The following is a 16,921-nucleotide window of genomic DNA, read 5'->3' as shown; positions in this document are numbered from 1 at the left end:
TGTTGTGAATAAAAGAAAATTATAATACAAAATCAAAGGTTTACATAAATAATAAAATGTGCAATTGAATTATTTCAAGACAATTTAAAACAAATGAAGAAACGGTATAAATTCATTTTCGTACCAAGTGCCAGTTGAAAACCGGTAACCGAATCTAAAGCGCAAGGAACCGAATCAAACCGGTTACCAATACTGTCATTCTGTTGATGAACCAATTCACATTACCTGAACATTGTCATATTTCAATGGCGTACATTGCAGCATCAACAATAAAATTGTTAACATGGAAGAAAAAGAATTTCACTACATTGCAGTTTATTTATATTTCTAGAGTATGTGAAATATGTGATCTTGCCATTTACCATATGTTACATAATCTGGAAAACATAGCCCTGTGTGCAAACAGTTGTGCAAACGTTAATGTTTTTAAAGTTTTCGGTGATTCAGAATTTTTCCATTGTTTCAGATGTTTATCAAAACTACCAATGATTATTCGTGTTTTGTCTGCCAATAATGTTTTATTAAGAAAAAAGAAATGGCTTATAAGCTATAACTTGATATCATTTAATAGAAACATGCGGAACTTGTAATAAAAAATACCTCTGAAAGGAAATAGATGATTTTTATTGTTTAATAAGTTCATTGTGCAGTGAACCTTCTCTTGACTCGATGTATAATATTTATGATGATCACAGGGTAGATGTAACTTTCTAATACACTAGAAATCTTGGATAATGTCTTGTGGAAGACACGGCATTAACACGCCATTATCCAACTTAACGTTATAGCGGGGCGAACAATAATATGTTTAATTCTCTCCAGATATCTAATGCATACTAAACCTTATTGACATCGGGTCGCTCGAAGAAAAATAATCATTGATGCTTGATGTTGGAGCAAATAACATCATCTCAGGCGATATTCCGATCACGGTTAAACTTATTTAATATACTAGAGATAGAATTCCAGTGGTTTCTCAACAAAAGCGGTATCATCCATTTTGTCAATGTCTTGGACTGATATTCGTATTGATTGGTTGATTCCAAGCCTCCAGTTTCGGCTTTTGTCATGAATTCGCTACAAGATCCGGGCTTCATTCGATCGTTGTTATAGAAGCGTGGAAAGAGGTATTTAAACCTCGCCGCTGACTTTCTGAAGATCTCTGTATTAACTACTAAGTGTTGGTTTCATCACCACGTTTATGATTGACTGTTGATGACTTTAACACTCAACAAACAAATCTGACGGCTGATAATTTTTACAGACTATACAGAGAAACTTTCAGAGACTTTACAATCATCCGCTGCTGATTCCGTAACTTTAAAATTTATACTTCAAAATCATTGTTAGTGCTTTAAAAGTAAATAATAGAGCATTAACTCCCAGAAGGGTTCCTCATTGAAGATTGGAAATAACAGCTGTAAAGGGACGTATTATAAGGTTAGTATTTTTTTTTATTGAAAATTTTAATATGTAACTCTCAATGTATCTAAGATAGGGACTGTTCAGAGAAAGATTATGAAAAGAGTTTGGGATTTATATTTTGGGATCTCACAAGCTGTAACCGTTCTATATATTTTATGGCATAAGATTAGTTCCTTAAAATTAAACTCTTTCCGAGTAACATAGAGCAACATACATAATTTAAATTGACTGTTTGTTCAAGTTACATATGCGAGATTTAAATCTCCGAAAACATTAAGATTGCATTAAATGACGTGTTATGAGACGTCAGACAACGCTTGAAGGAAGCCATGGATCTGTCCTTATCAGGATACAATTACTCTTACTTGAATAAATGTCCCGTGGACAAATGTCTTATACAATATATTAAACCTTTTTTAAAGATTAATTATTCTAATCTCTGTAGAAAAACTCGGAAAAGCCAGACATCAAATTACCGATCGAAAAATCACTTAAATGGTAACTTTTCAAGTTTAATTTGCTTCTGAAAGTACGATGGAATTAATTTCTCTTCGGGGTGACAATGTCTTCCGTTTTTTTCTCTGTGAAAATGTGCGCTGTGTTACTTATGATTAATTGTCAATTGTTCATATAAGTAATATCTAGATAAATACTAAATCTTCGCCCACTTTACGAGCCATTTGGAGATAAAACAGAATACAATTTACAGTTTTAAAGAAATAATTTGTCTCCTTCCTAACATTTATAAAGTATGAAACTCGAATTTGTGAAATAAAGAATTAAGATGAACTATTTTTAAAAGTTGAGAGGAGAGGGGCGTGTGGCGGGGATGGTGTAGATTGAGGGGTGTGGCGGGGTTGGCGTAGATTAAGGGGTGGAGCAGGGATGGGAGAGATTGTGTCTGCAACGTAATATTTTCACTTTCGTCGAAACCGTTTTTTTTTGTAGATTCAACGAATTCTAATAATTTGTTTATTGTATTAAAATGCTGGTTTTGTTATTATCGACACAGTACGCGCTTTAAGTGTTTTTCAATGTCTTTTCTTTTTAACAGCGTTTTGGTTTAGTTGGCGTAAACATAATAAAGAAACCCATTTATACTGGAAATATGGCAAAGTAATTTGGCTTAACATCAGAGAGTTTCATTGTCCTTCGGCAGATCGAGGGACTTTTTGCTGTACCGAGTTGATCGGTGAACTGAACAATGCCTGAATTCAACTGTCAGAGATGGAAAGTCAGGGATTCGTTGGTTAATCGGTTATAGGGAAAAGACCGGAGTTAACAATGATTCAAACAGACTGACAAGAATACCCAACAGACCAAAATATAATCTAAAGGAAAACGAGAGTGTTTCCATGAGGGAATTCTGTGTTTTAACTGCTTGGTTTGACTCATGTAAGATTAGTCTGTTTTTTTTAAATACTAGTCCTAATCTGTGTTTAAAGCCTATATTCCTGATTTTCTTTTATGATTCTATTAATCAAATAGAGAATGCTTTTAGAGAAGCCGTTCGATTCGAGATTTTTTTTCAGGAAAAAGAAAATGTCCTTTCTAATTCTCAATGATTTCGCTCAACATCCTGAAAAAGTATTATACCCGATGAAACGCCATTTAAAGTACACTGGGTTTTTTTTTTAACTTTAAAAAAAAAATCCATCAAAATTCAGTTTTGTATCTTAACTTATATTTTAAAGAAGATTTTTTTTATATCTGTTGTTCTTATCTGTTTGTGACGTTGTCCAGACGCTAACGTATTTCACGTTTGACAGACTAATCGCCCAATTGACATTTAGTAGTTGGTCCAAGAAACATAAAGACATATTTACTTTTTGTTTAAGAACCAAAGTCATCCTACCCTGAAAAAATAGGAAACCAACACATATAAATTGTTCCCTAAAAAAACTACGAGGGGGTAATTTTATTCCTTCTAGGTAATCTCTGTAATTTGATTTATTTAGTAATTATATATTTATAATAAAAAAAAAATACCAGAAGTTCGTGTAATAATCAGCATTTTTTTATTCAGGATAAGGGAGGTCAAAAATAATTAATTGTTTTAACATAAAGTGATCACGAGGAAAGATCCTCGCTCGCGATGCATGTATGACAACGGCTTACCTAGTTCCTTTAGGATCGGGCTCTGATCTGACACTGTCCGCTGACGTTCTTATCCGTCGCTATATAGCTGCTAAATGAAAATACGACTCTTCCCCACCACTGTTCCAAGGCTATTCGGAATACTTACCTTCTTTTTTTCACCGTGATTCTTTATTGTTCGCCAAATTAATCATTTCGCGCCACAACTGACGCAAATAAATAATAAGTAAATTTTTGCTATTAAAAAAAACCCCTGCGGTTTGCACATGCCCGAGTCCCGTAATGGCTGATCAGTTCAAACGTATTTTGTGTATGTTTTTAATCGCAAAATGATGCTTGAAAATAGTGTTGAATTAATATGAATTTGCGTCAAATGTAGCGAGAAATGATTACGCCAAATTGACGCTAGAAACTAGTAGAAACCATGTATTTTTACTAGCGCGTGCGCATTAGATAATATTAAATGGTATAACGTCTTACTGTTCTGCTCTGACTGGGCTAATAAAGACGCGTAGACGCCATACACAGTGTGCGTTGAGGGGATTTTTGACCGGACAACGGCCTACTCTAATATCGAATTCCAAATGTCATGGGATCTTTTACGTGCACGCTCATGTGTACACGGGATCTTGTGTTTTTTGTCACTTCCGAAGGACTATACATACACTGTCCCTTGCCAGCCCCTCTGTCCTCCACCACTGACAAGGAGGAACAACGCCGGAAAATACCGATGAACTTTCTCGGCCAGCGCAGGGACCAAACACGGGACCTCCCGGTTAGCGAGTCAACGTCTTACTCACTGAACTATTGTCATTGAGTCAAATGATGTGGTTTCGATCCCAAGCTTCTCGGTGACAAGGGGTAGGGCCGCCATGCACTATAGATATAAATCGTATTTGATCCGTATACGAACTAATATAAATTATACTTGAGCATTATTTATTCCCTTCTTGCTGATCGACGTCAAGATGAGGGTCTAGCGCGTGCGCTTTAGGTCATAAGGTCTGTCGTTGAGTCAAATGGTGTGGTTTCCTTCCAAAGCTTGTACGTGACAAGGAGTAGGGTCGGCTGCCCATCCGCGTATGTTTTCTCCTGGTCCACTGGTTTCTCTCGAACTGTTAAAGATCCATACACGCAGGCAATTTATTGAGATGATATTGTACCATATGTTTGTGTGTGTATGTCTTAGGATCCAGTAATATCGTGAATATACAAAAAACAATTCAATAAATCAGAAGAAGCTTCACATTTAAAATTGAAAATATGCATTGCAAAAATCTGTTTACCACGGACTTGAAATCTTATCAATAGGGTGGACGTTTATTTTATGATAAACAAATGGAGACAATTTATAACTGGTTACATAGTCTCCCCTTGGGAGTATAAAATAACTTCAAAATTAACATAAATGCTTCTATTGATTTACCGTGAAAGACGCATAAAGAGTCATAATTATGTATTAGGTTCGGAGCCCTGGTTCGTCTCGAAAATACATCTAGATTAAGATTAAAAGCAATATGGGATTAACGGTCAGGTGCTTTTTTAACAGTCCTCGAAATTAAGAGTTTCTAATATGGCAACAACTACATCACGCATTTCTTCTTTTCATTATTAATTAATTCATTGATATGATAGAAAGTCGAAACTTCCAATGATTTTCAGTACCAATCCGTTATTAATATATGTATGTACAGCTATCCAAATTTGTTTTACTTGTTTCTTAGAATCATTTATAGTTTGTTCGCGATCCCAAATGCGCGCGAGTTCCGGTGATGGCCATATTGAAATCATACGTTCCTTTAGGAAGTTTAGGTCATTACTTCGTCTGCAATGTACGTGAGTTTTTGTGACAGACATAATAAAAAAATTTTCATGAATAAAACTCACTTATAAGGAAACACTTTTTAAAAATTGAACCCTTAATTGTTAGCATGTGCATGGCATTGTATTCATAATGGTAGATCCTGAATCACTATCTCGTTGGCCGAATTCCAATAGTACCCTAACGGCTACACAGAAGACATACATGTAAGGTGTAATTTTGTATAGCGGTTTGTGCTGGTAAAAATATTATCATTACTTATGGGAACATTCGGTGTTTTGTCAGAGATTTTTTTCAATGACTACGTTTAATTTTATTATAAATATCTACCTAGAATTCTAAGCATTTAAGGCCGCGAGATTCATTATTTCATGACGTTGACATGAAGTTTTGTTGCGTTAAATTTTACTGCAACATTTTCAGCATTTGTTTGTCTAGATAACCATTTGGTATGGCAGTTCTATTATAGGAAACGTGGGTACATATACGGCAAATAAAATTTAATTTAGTAATAACATTTCAGTACTAGCCTATATAATGGCTTCAACTTCTTGTGGTGAATTAGATATGGTATTTGTTCGCCTTTCCACTCTTTCATTTCCGACCATTTGCCGCCACCAATTTTAAACATGCATAATGCAAGAGCTAAATTCTTTCTTTAGGCCTGAAATGTTATATAAATGGCTATTTAAACGTTAATTAACTTACCAAAACCATAATCAACTCTCGATACCATCGGATATCTGCGATATTTAGCAGATTCAAATATGTCTTGTGCTGGATGCGGTTACCGTAAAAATGGATAATCGAGACTTTGTTTATTTTCTTAAAAACGGTATTAATGACAATCGAGGCTATCCTATAATTAAATCCCCGAACCTTGGCTCAGAGTGAAGTAATTTGACTATTATAGCGAGAACTGTCAGCTCTTTATCTAATCTTACATAATGCCGCGTTAATATATATTTCTGTCTTGATAGTAGCTGAACCCCTCACCTTGTCTTTCAAGTCTCATTTCTTACCTGTTCGTTTTACATAATGACCTAATTATTTGATTAGTTCACCAAGTATTCGACTGGATCTTTTCTGAAAAAAATATTTGAAAACTTCTTAAACTGACGTACAATCCTATCAGGCGTTGCGCCGCAATATAAGGGCCGTAGAAAGGGCCATTCTCATTTCCTCTGTAATATTTCAAGAGATGACACGGGACGAGTATCACTCGCCCAGCAGCAACGATTACCACATTATAGTTAGATGCTTTCATGTCGCCAACCATTACGAAGACCAGAATCCATGCATACTTGCATTCTCACATGACATTCTCCCGGGGCCATTCCTGTAATTGCTGCATGTCTTAGTTTAATCAGTCTATGCAGATATTGACAGAGGAGATTTGTGGAATAAAGCCTCTTTTTCCGCTGTTTGATAAAAAGATAATCTCTATTCTCGATGGGATTGGGTTATTAGTCGGTATAAAGGGACGCAATAAGCCATTAGATCAAAGGGCAGACGAGGAGATTTATTTTATTATATATGTTGCTGATTTTTGTTACGTTTTCAAGATGCTCATCTGTACGTATATCGGAACAGTATATTTTATGCTTTCTTCCACATATATATTACGGTTATCAGGAAGAATATGTGTTCAATTCCAATACAGTCTCTGATCTGGGCAGATTTCAGATTAAAAGAGTATCTTTTGCTCAATTTATTTTGAATAAATCGCACTCGGAAATTCTGTACGTCAAACGTCCGGCTTATCTCGAAATAAATGTTGCTAATATATGGGGCAATAATGACCAAGATGCACAAAGTGATTATCCATTGTGACACTTTATTTAGATAAATTTCGTTATTATCTCCACCTCAGAGATTAAGACACGGTGGAAGATTCAAACTGTATATTGTCCTGTCCATAATAATGGGGAAACGGTTATTTTACGGATAAACTCAACTAGAAAAAGGCAAATTGAACCAAAGCGATATGTTTATAGGATTTCATTAAGCACCGTATGTTGGGCCCTTTAGCTGAGAGACAAAATATTAGCGGAAGGGGTTCCATAGTAATGGTAAAGTGACACCATCTTGTAACAACCCCTGAAATGGGGGTTGGTGGGGTCCTCAAATTAACATTTAAAACAGATTTAATACCTGCCTGTGTGTTGGTAGCTTAATGTGCTTGATAAGACAATGAACAATAAAAATGGTTGTGGAAATTTGTAACACCGGAAAATATGAAGCAAATGCATAATTCTACACTGCAATGGTACTAGATAAACAACGCATCATCCGAATTATCAAAACTGTTACCATCAAAATTTTTTTATGAAGTATCACACAAACAGTGGATTAAATTGGTGGGGTATATATACTGAAAATAGTAAATACAATACCAAAATGTCCTGATTGTGTTGAGCTATTTTTTGTATTCAAGACACATTGCTAAAGAAGTATTATATAGGAGTTAAATATGCCTACTGCAGGTATTTCTTCGGGTTCAAATGCTATATAACTTATTATTTAACATTTACTAACATGACAAGTCCATAATGAACTCCCAGGGTCATCGGATTGCACCGATTTAAGTAGATTAGAACACCATGGCAATTTAAGAATTTAACGATAAAATAGATAATCGAGATTTAGTCTCGACTATCAAGTACCAATGCTCCGATAATAAAAATTATACGCTACATTTTGACAAGTCCATAATCAATTCTCAGGCCATCGGATGACACCGATTTGAAGTAGATTAGAACACCGCGGCTTTTAAGAGTTTAACGATAAAATAGATAATCGAGATTTAGTCTCGATTGTCCAGTACCAATGCTACGATAATAAAAAAAATCTACGCTATATTTTGTCAAAACTTCAAACACTCATTATTTCGTACAGAATCATGTAATTTGATTGAAATATTCAATATATTTATTTTGCATTATCTAGTTTTAAACGACCAATTCTTTATCTAATTCTAACATAATGTATCTTTAAAGTTTGCATGACTTCTCAATTCACTGTTTAAAACGTTGGTGTCTAAAAGCAGAAAATTGACAGAAAAATAATTTGCAATATATATATAGAACTCATTGTTTAATTGTTAAATGTGTTATGTAATACAGATTATGTTTTATAATAAATAATAATAATATTAATAATATCGTCATTTATAAAGTGCGTTAATACTGAAAAAACAGTTTCTAAGCCGCTGTTGGTTGTTATATTCACTTATTATTTACAGATCAGGGTTTTGAAACAAGAATGTTTTGAGTAGAGATTTAAAATGGCCCACAGACGGTAATTGTTTCACTGAGTGTCGTAGTCTATTCCATAGAATAGGACCCGTATAAGAAAAGGTGCGTTGTAAGTAAATTGCTGGAGATTTCAGAAGATTTTTTTTTATTTCTGATAACGCAGATTTCTGCTGGAAGTATAGGGTTCTACAAGACTTTTTATATGAGACGGGACTTGGCCGTTTAACACTTTGAATGTAAAGATTACAATGTAAAGTCTAGCTGCTGAATTTTGAACATGTTGCAGTTTGTTAATCTTATAGTTTGGTAAGCCATATAGTTAACCATTGTGGTAATCTAGTTTATTTGAGATGAATGTGTGAATGAGTTTTTGTTTACTTTCATAATTGAGATAGCTTTGAATCTTTCCAATTCGATGTATATGATAGAAGGCAGTGGAGCAAATACTTTGTAAGTGATCTTTAAACGATAGGTTCGAGTTTAATACAGCACCAATATTTCGAGCTTATGGGTTTCTGAAATTATTTCTTTATCAAAATTAACTAGCGTTTGATCAATTTTTCGGAGTTGTTGTTTGGTCCCAATTAAGGGCAATAGCAGTTCTGTTTTATTTGGAATTAATTTCAAGAAATGTTCTGTCATCCACGCATGAATTTCTATATTTTATGTCGTGGAGTGTTGAGGGTCTGCGTCAAATTCAAAATAAAGTTGGTGTCGTCTGCAAACAAAATATGAACATTTGGCCCATAGCCTTCAGCAATCTTAGTGATAGGCTTTGTGAAGATAATAAAAAGTACAAGTCCGAGTACAGAACCTTGCGGTACCCCACACAGCATTACATTATCGTTGGATGTTGAGTCTCTAATTCTGACAGCTTGGGTGTAATTGGTTAGATAGGACTTAAACCAGATAAAGACAGAACCGCACAAGCCAATTTCACACCATAATGCATCAAGGAGATCCTCGATATCGAGCGTATCAAATGCGGCCGAGATATCTAAGAGTATCAAGATAACTCATATCGTTGGTGATTTTGAGTAAAGCAGTTTCTGTGCTGTGGTATTGTTTGTGGGCAGATTGTAATGGATTTTCAAGGTTATTGGAATAAATAACACTTCTCTAGTAGTTTTGAAATGTAAGATAGATTACTGACTGGACGGTAATTCGACAAAATATCTGGATCCATGTTTGATTTCTTTAATAATGGTTTAACAATCGTTTTTTTCTAGTTCCGTGGGAAAGTGACCAGATGAAAGAGATCGGTTAATAATTTCAGATATAATGGGTACAAATAGATCGACGTGTTTCTTTAATAGATGTGTAGGTATAAGGTCTAGATCACGTGTTTCAGAAGAGCTTTCTGATATAACCAGCCTAATTTGTGTTTGAGTCAGATTGCTGTATGATGACCACAATGCTGCTGATTTGCTTCTATATGACGCGTACAGATTAAGCATTTGATTCTCTTTGTAATATATCAGATCGTATTGTATCTATTTTATCATGAAAATAAGAAACACATTCATTTGCAAGTTCCTGTGTAGATCTGTACTCTGGAAGTGAGCCCGAGAACTTATTTCTATCTATTAAATATGACTTGGAACATTTTCTTTTGATCAGTTCCAGATATATCTTTGTTGACTCTTTGTCACAGGTTAGCTATAACCACTGATCGGGGATAGCAGAATACACATTATGTTGTATCACTGGTTAGCTAACCACTCCTCAGACCTAGCAGAATACAGGTTATGTTTTATCACCGCGGGTGATTCATCGGTTAGCTAACCACCGATTATGCATAATCAGTATTACTATACCAAAGGTTGTATATATTTTATGAAAAAGAATTTATCAAACAGTCAAAATGCTAACTAACTATTTAATCTCTTTCTGAAGTTACGAGACAGTCAGTATTTAAAACACTGATGTTATAATAAATACATTTGGTTTGTCTCTTTACAGATTCTTAATTGGATTGTTTTCCATAAAAGTTACATAATTATCCAACATAGATGCATTCATGGTGCTTTTTTTTTAAAACAGTTAGTTGTTTGAAATTAATGCCAATTTATGTGGCCGCATTTTCTCAAATTTAAGAGCCAGACTGTAGGGGTAAATCTACCAATTTGTGATCTAGCTTTTAACTTGTCAATGAAATTGTAACCAAATATGTTCGGAAGTAATATTATCTTTAGACTTGATGAGAGTCAAATTCAACCATTATCAACTCACAACTCGATTGCGATTGATTTCAACTGTGTAAAATTAAGTTTATATGGGTACCCTTGTACAGTGTTTGGTAGTATAGACACTTTCACCTAATCCATGTGAAATTGTTCTATTATTGTTAGAACAAAACGTTGATGCACGATCAGCATCCTCTCATGTATTCAAATTTTAACACCACTAGTCCAACAATTGCCATTGTTTTGCGAACAATTCAATTGCGTTGCTAAGCAAAAAACAACATGCATATTTGTAATATCTAATGTGCGCCACTTACACTTTTTAATGGAGCAAAAATATCACAGATTTCTGCAAAACAACGATGAATTTTATTTTCAGAACACCTCGATTGAAGTAAAATAAACGACACGCCAAATATTAGGTTGATTTTATGAATAATTTAGATTAGGTCTGTGGGGTTCAATATTCGATGCAAAAGATTTGGGCAGAAGTTGCTTTGATTGTTAATTTTAGTTCAAGTTTTAACCATCGATTATATCTGAGCCGTTGCTTGGTATACGTTACTATACATTTAATTGAAGACCGATTTTCATCTAAAAAAAACAAATTAAATGCAAAGACATCAACTATTTTAACCCAAATCAAAGAGGTGTTCCATATTAAGCACGTAAACCCCACCTCACATGAGCACCAGTGATGTCATATTATTCGAAACCGCGAAGTTGCTTTATAATTTTATATGTAGCCACTGTTGGATTTAGTTCAAAGCCGACGAGGTGCTACTCACATGTTTTGAAAACGGTGCCACATTATCTGTTAAGTCAGCAAATCAAATTACGTGATTTTGAAAGTATCAATTAATGATTAGCAAGTCTAGTAGGCTCAGTTTTTTTTTAAAAAGTTACTTTTAATTATATATTCGACAAACACAACATAATTTTGACGTATTCCACATTTCAACGAAAATAACAGATCTTGAATGTATTACCTCTGCCAAGTGTTGTGGTTTCGATCCAATGCTTGTATGTGACTAGAAGAAGGATTGTCACTCGGCAAACCTCGGCAGATTCCGGTACTCTTCACCTAGCCTCGGCTGTATGATAGTAAGTGATATGTACCTACATCTATACAATTGCGATGCGTCACCCGTTTACTTATTAGGAAAACTTGCCGCTTTTAGAAAGAAGTTCTCAAAATTGCGTCGTTCGAAGAGTGTTTAGAATTTTCAGTGCAAAGTGGTCCTTGTTTAAAGAAAATCGGATAAACTTGAAAGAAAAACGGCCCCAGACTTTGAAAGCTCTGTATGATAAAACATTCTTCAACGGTGTCGTCATGGGCAACGCCGTTGGTAATCCGGGAACTTGAAAGTAGTTCCAATGGCGGACTTCGTCACAGCCGAGGCTAGATGTTAGTCTACTGGATCCTGCTGAGGTTTTCTGAGTGGAAGGATTGCCTTGCTCGACATTGACAGATTTTTCAGTTTCTAATTTCTTCTAACTGCTAAAGTGAAGAAACGAATTATCGAAACAAAGATATACCATATGTTAGCCCTACAATGGACATTCTCTATAAGAACACCAAAAGTGTGGAAATTGTCTTGTGCTCTAACGATCTGATTCTTCTCGTTTCGTTTTTTATAGTTCAAAATTTAGTTTTTTACTTGTCTTCACTATACCAGGACCTGGAAGAGTTAAGTAATCCGCGTCAGATCTTCATGTGGTGGCGGTGATGAATAGTATTTAGAAAATGAAACTGGTGATTTAAATACTTATTGGTACAGATTGAACTTAGCTATATAAAGTAATCTTTTAGTTCTGAATATTAAAAACCGAAATACAATGAATTAGTGAATCTCGTGACAAAACATTGAACATATTGAACTGCTAGGGAAAAAAAGCTGATGGGTTTTGTAGAGGAGGCGTTTTGTGAAATTAAATGTCATTTTATTGAAGAGACTTGTAATTTAAGATGTCATGTACAAGTAGTATTTTTTCTGGGTTTCTGGTTCTCTGTATCGTTGAACAATGTCATTAATTAGGGGATTGAGCTGAAACACAGTGACAGAAAATGACAAGTCACTTAGTGAGTGCAATATGGCGAATTCGGGCCGCAAAATAAAATACTTGTGAATATAAGCCTGTTGTTACGTTATGTGCAGTTACAATACAAGAGGGTTTGAATTAAAGATGCATTCCTCTAATCAAGTCTGTAGATCATCAGATGGACGAGAGTTAGATGCTTCAGAACACCCGCGAGGTTTAAAAATTTAACGATAAAATGGATAATCGATACGATAAAGAACAAGCTACGCTAGATTTTATCAAACCTTCCAACACTCTTAACTTCGCTTAGAAAAAAGTAATTTGAATGAAATTTTCATTATTTTTATTTTTCGTTGTCTATTTTTAAACTATTATAGCAAGAACGTCAAACTTTATATCTAAATCTTACATATAATGCATCTTTACTCGAAACGTCACAAAGATCAATGACATATATGCTCATATCTGAGGTGGGTTATAATATGAGAATAGATATTGCTATCACACTAAAAGAAATAAATGTGTGTACGTATAGTAAAAAATAAATAAATCCCCAGACATGATTTAGAAAGTAACAAACTATAACATTTAAATTTTTAAAAATATACACACGATTGTCATGTTTCGAATGAACAACGCAGTAATAATCCATAGCGAATTGATAGTAGGACAGCTAAATATAAACTGGAAAATGTATTAATCTTCAGAAATTGCCGAAGCCATTCCAGTGTTTTAGTTTCTTGAACAATACCCTATGTTCTGTTAAGGTCATCCCCAGATGGCATGACAGGTCGTCACCATTCTTCTATGGGATTGGTTAATTGTAGTAACCTTATATTATAAACATCTATATTACTTGAAATTACATGCTCAGTCTTATCTCCAAGCAAAGTATAGCGTCTAGGCCCAGTTTTTATTTTGGCGTACACATGTAAAATAACCCTTGAAAGGGTGTTAGTTAGGATTAGATATAGAGCTGACAGTTCTCACTATAATAGTTAAAAATACATAATGAAAACAAAATATGCTGAAAATTTCAGACATATTGCTTTAATCTAAACCGAGATATTAGCCACTGAATATTAAGCTAGTCTCGGTCGTCATTACTGAAGTTGGTACGCTAACAAACAAAGTCTCGATTATCCATTTTTACTTTAAATAATCCAACACAAAATATATTCAAATCCAATAAATATCACAGCCTCACAATAGCATCGAGGGTTAATTGTGGTCTAGGTAAGTTAATTAATGCCCAATTAAAGGGACAATAACACTCTTGCTGGCTTGAAAGCTCCAGAAAATAAAAAAATAGCCTTATTCTAAGTACTAGATGTCTTAGTGTCCTACCTGTTGTGTAAATTATCCATTAAATCCTATTTTACTTGTCCAGAGGGTTCAAAAATATTTTAAAATCCAAGTCACATTTGAAAAGCTTTACGTCAGGCTTTTCAAATCATTTAGTTGAATTTTTCCAATTTTTTAAATTAGGTGTGTTAAGATGAAATTTGTATCATCAATTAATTGAAATATTGTAAAATAGTACAATTTGTTGACCAGAATAAAGATTGGGACATATTATTCAGTTACAACAAGAGTGGCATTGAGCCTTTAATAATTTAGATAACATTTCTCACCCAAAGAAAGGCTTGCAATAGGTAGATTTAGCTCTAGCATAATGTATGTTTAATATTTGGAAGTAATAAGTGAAAGGCAGTAGCATAATTTCCCTAATAACAACTGCATAGTGTGTGTCCATCTTCAGTAGTTCGGATGGAGCAGAAACATAGGACATTCATTTCATTGCTCAGTTTATGGCATTAGACATGTTGTGTTTTAGTGTTTTTCTCCTGCGTAAAGTTTAGTCAATATATGTATAAAGTTATAATCAAACCATTCCATGGCTATTGCTCACAATTACATTTGATACAGGTTAATGGCTATGTCGCCACCCAAGAGAATTACACAGGTTATTTGGTACCACAGAGACTTTGGTAATTGCTTTCCAGCAAATGTATGGCGTTTGTACGCAGATGTGGTCGTACTTTGCTAGACTTACATGAACATTTTTGTTTATTTTCCAAGTGTTTTTTTTTAGGAATTAATTCGAATAATATTCTGAACTGCATAAAAAGAAATGCCAGAGTGAACTCGGGGGACAACAAATATGAAGAGACTGGTGTGCACGGTACATGTTTGATAAGGCTGTATGAAGCCATTTTCACCTATTTACAAACGACTTGATGGCGTCAAAAATCTTTTAAAGGGAGAGTCAAGGGATTTTTAAGAAATAAATCAACAGACCGTAGGAATCTCCTTCGTGGTCTTCCACTATAATGCTATTGATCCCAAGTATCTCCTTAAGAAATATTGTGGCGCCGTTGCCCATTCGTGGAGCAGTTCTATCAGCAGTTTTTGTTAACTCTTTGATACTCTGCCATCATGAATTGCAGTGGTAACCATAATAAATTTGTGTACGGTTTCTACGTGGTCAGTGTCTCTAAAGGTAACTCGGTCAGTAGGTAAGGCACTTGAAATAACATGTCATTTTGAAAAAAAAAACAATAGAAAACAACATATATTATAACTATTATTCAGGCCCAGACATCGATTTTCGATTGCCAAACCTTATTGTTCAGACAGTACGCAAGTTTTATCAAAGAAAAATATAATATTATCTGTTGTTTAATCAAATGTAATACATCCTTTAACAACTTCGTATAATAGGATTAGTAAAGGGTCATATGGTAAATTTCATTTAATATTCAAGTAGATTTCTTCTTTTAGCTCGTGTAAATGGCCCAGTTGAGAGAAGGGAACCATAATCAAAGATGTCGAACAAGAGATATTTTTTCATCATTTATCGGTAAATTTTCTAGACGGGCATTAAAGAAAAGCAAAGAAAGAATATTTTAGAGATGAAATAAAAGTGTTTAAGACGGCCTTCCACTCCAGAGTAAACACAATCTTCCTCAGTGGCAAAGTAGGGGTTCAATCGGCTTTATGTACACGATTGATGTGAAAATCACCCAGATAGAAAGAAGAAACCAATATGGAATTTAAGAAGAGGATTTAAAAGATTTAATTCTTCGGATGAAGAAGACTGCTAGAAGCTTCGTTGAACCCTTAAAGCGATTTGAATATCTTGGAGTTTCTCTTTGAAGGTCTGCCTGGGTGGCTGAGAATAGGTACGCAAACACGACAGAGGGTCAGATTTGTTATGTAGAAACTGTGCCGCGTGTACTTGGGAAACTAAACTAAACAAATCAATTTTTTAGAATGGCAAAGCGGCCTGAGAAAATTGAAGACCTTTCGATTCGCTTTTTCTCAATTATTTTTCTCAAAAACAATTTTTAAGCATAGCACCCATGGTTAAAAATAGTGCCAAAAGATCTGACAAGGAAAATTGGTGATTAAAAGTGGGAATTCATTATTACCTAGTTTCTTTTCTATTGCCCAACAAATTAAATAGTCGCAAGTGCGAAAATGGTACTGCCATATCTTATTTATGGTTGTTTTTCTTTTTGACAGAAGGCTTAAAATTAGCTGTGTCTACAGGGACAGAGTAGTTTGTAAGAGACATCTGAACGTAGTCCTGTCATATTTATTTTCCATAGGGTTCACCGTAGCGCGCGTGTGTGTTGTGTGTGTGTGGGGGGGGGGAAGGGTAGGGACCTTGCCGCAGCGCTAAGCTGTCCTTAATTCGAATCATGGCGGGGGAGCGAGAGCATATCGCAGTACTTACACGCAACCATTTTAACCGCACTATACTGACTTCTGTTAAAAAGGAAAGAATAAAAAAAGGAAATGTCACGCAGGTTTGAGCTTATCCCTATGTATATTTTAGACCCACCAACACTGATTTAGACTGATTTAGTTTGACTGGAATCTGTAAAATATATACCGTTTTTATTCTTAACATTGACGAAGTAATGTTTATGACTCTCTGGCACTGTTAGCTTTATATTAGATTAATTCTGTATAGTAAATAGAACAAGGGGGTTGTCATGCAAGAGATAGGCAGAGAACAAGCTAAAAAGGCGATTTTTCGTACATAAGGGGCCGTTATCCAGTATGTTACTGTCCCAGGTGCG

General features: G+C 34.7%; 1 protein-coding gene across 1 annotated transcript in view; it reads left to right on the top strand.

Annotated features, from left to right (window-relative positions):
• Positions 1-1,313: 1,313 nt before the first annotated feature.
• LOC126827969 (G-protein coupled receptor dmsr-1) overlaps positions 1,314-16,921 on the top strand; it is a 40,504-nt gene continuing 24,896 nt past the window's right edge. The window contains exon 1 of the mRNA XM_050557551.2: positions 1,314-1,440. The gene's annotated coding sequence lies outside the window, so the exon portion shown is untranslated. The remainder of the gene's footprint in view (positions 1,441-16,921) is intronic.

The sequence above is a fragment of the Patella vulgata genome, chromosome 7 (genome assembly GCF_932274485.2).
Source record: "Patella vulgata chromosome 7, xgPatVulg1.2, whole genome shotgun sequence".
Taxonomy (NCBI): Eukaryota; Metazoa; Mollusca; class Gastropoda; family Patellidae; genus Patella; species Patella vulgata.
The sequence above is the reverse complement of the archived record's forward strand: the minus strand, read 5'-3'. Positions and strand labels throughout refer to the sequence as shown.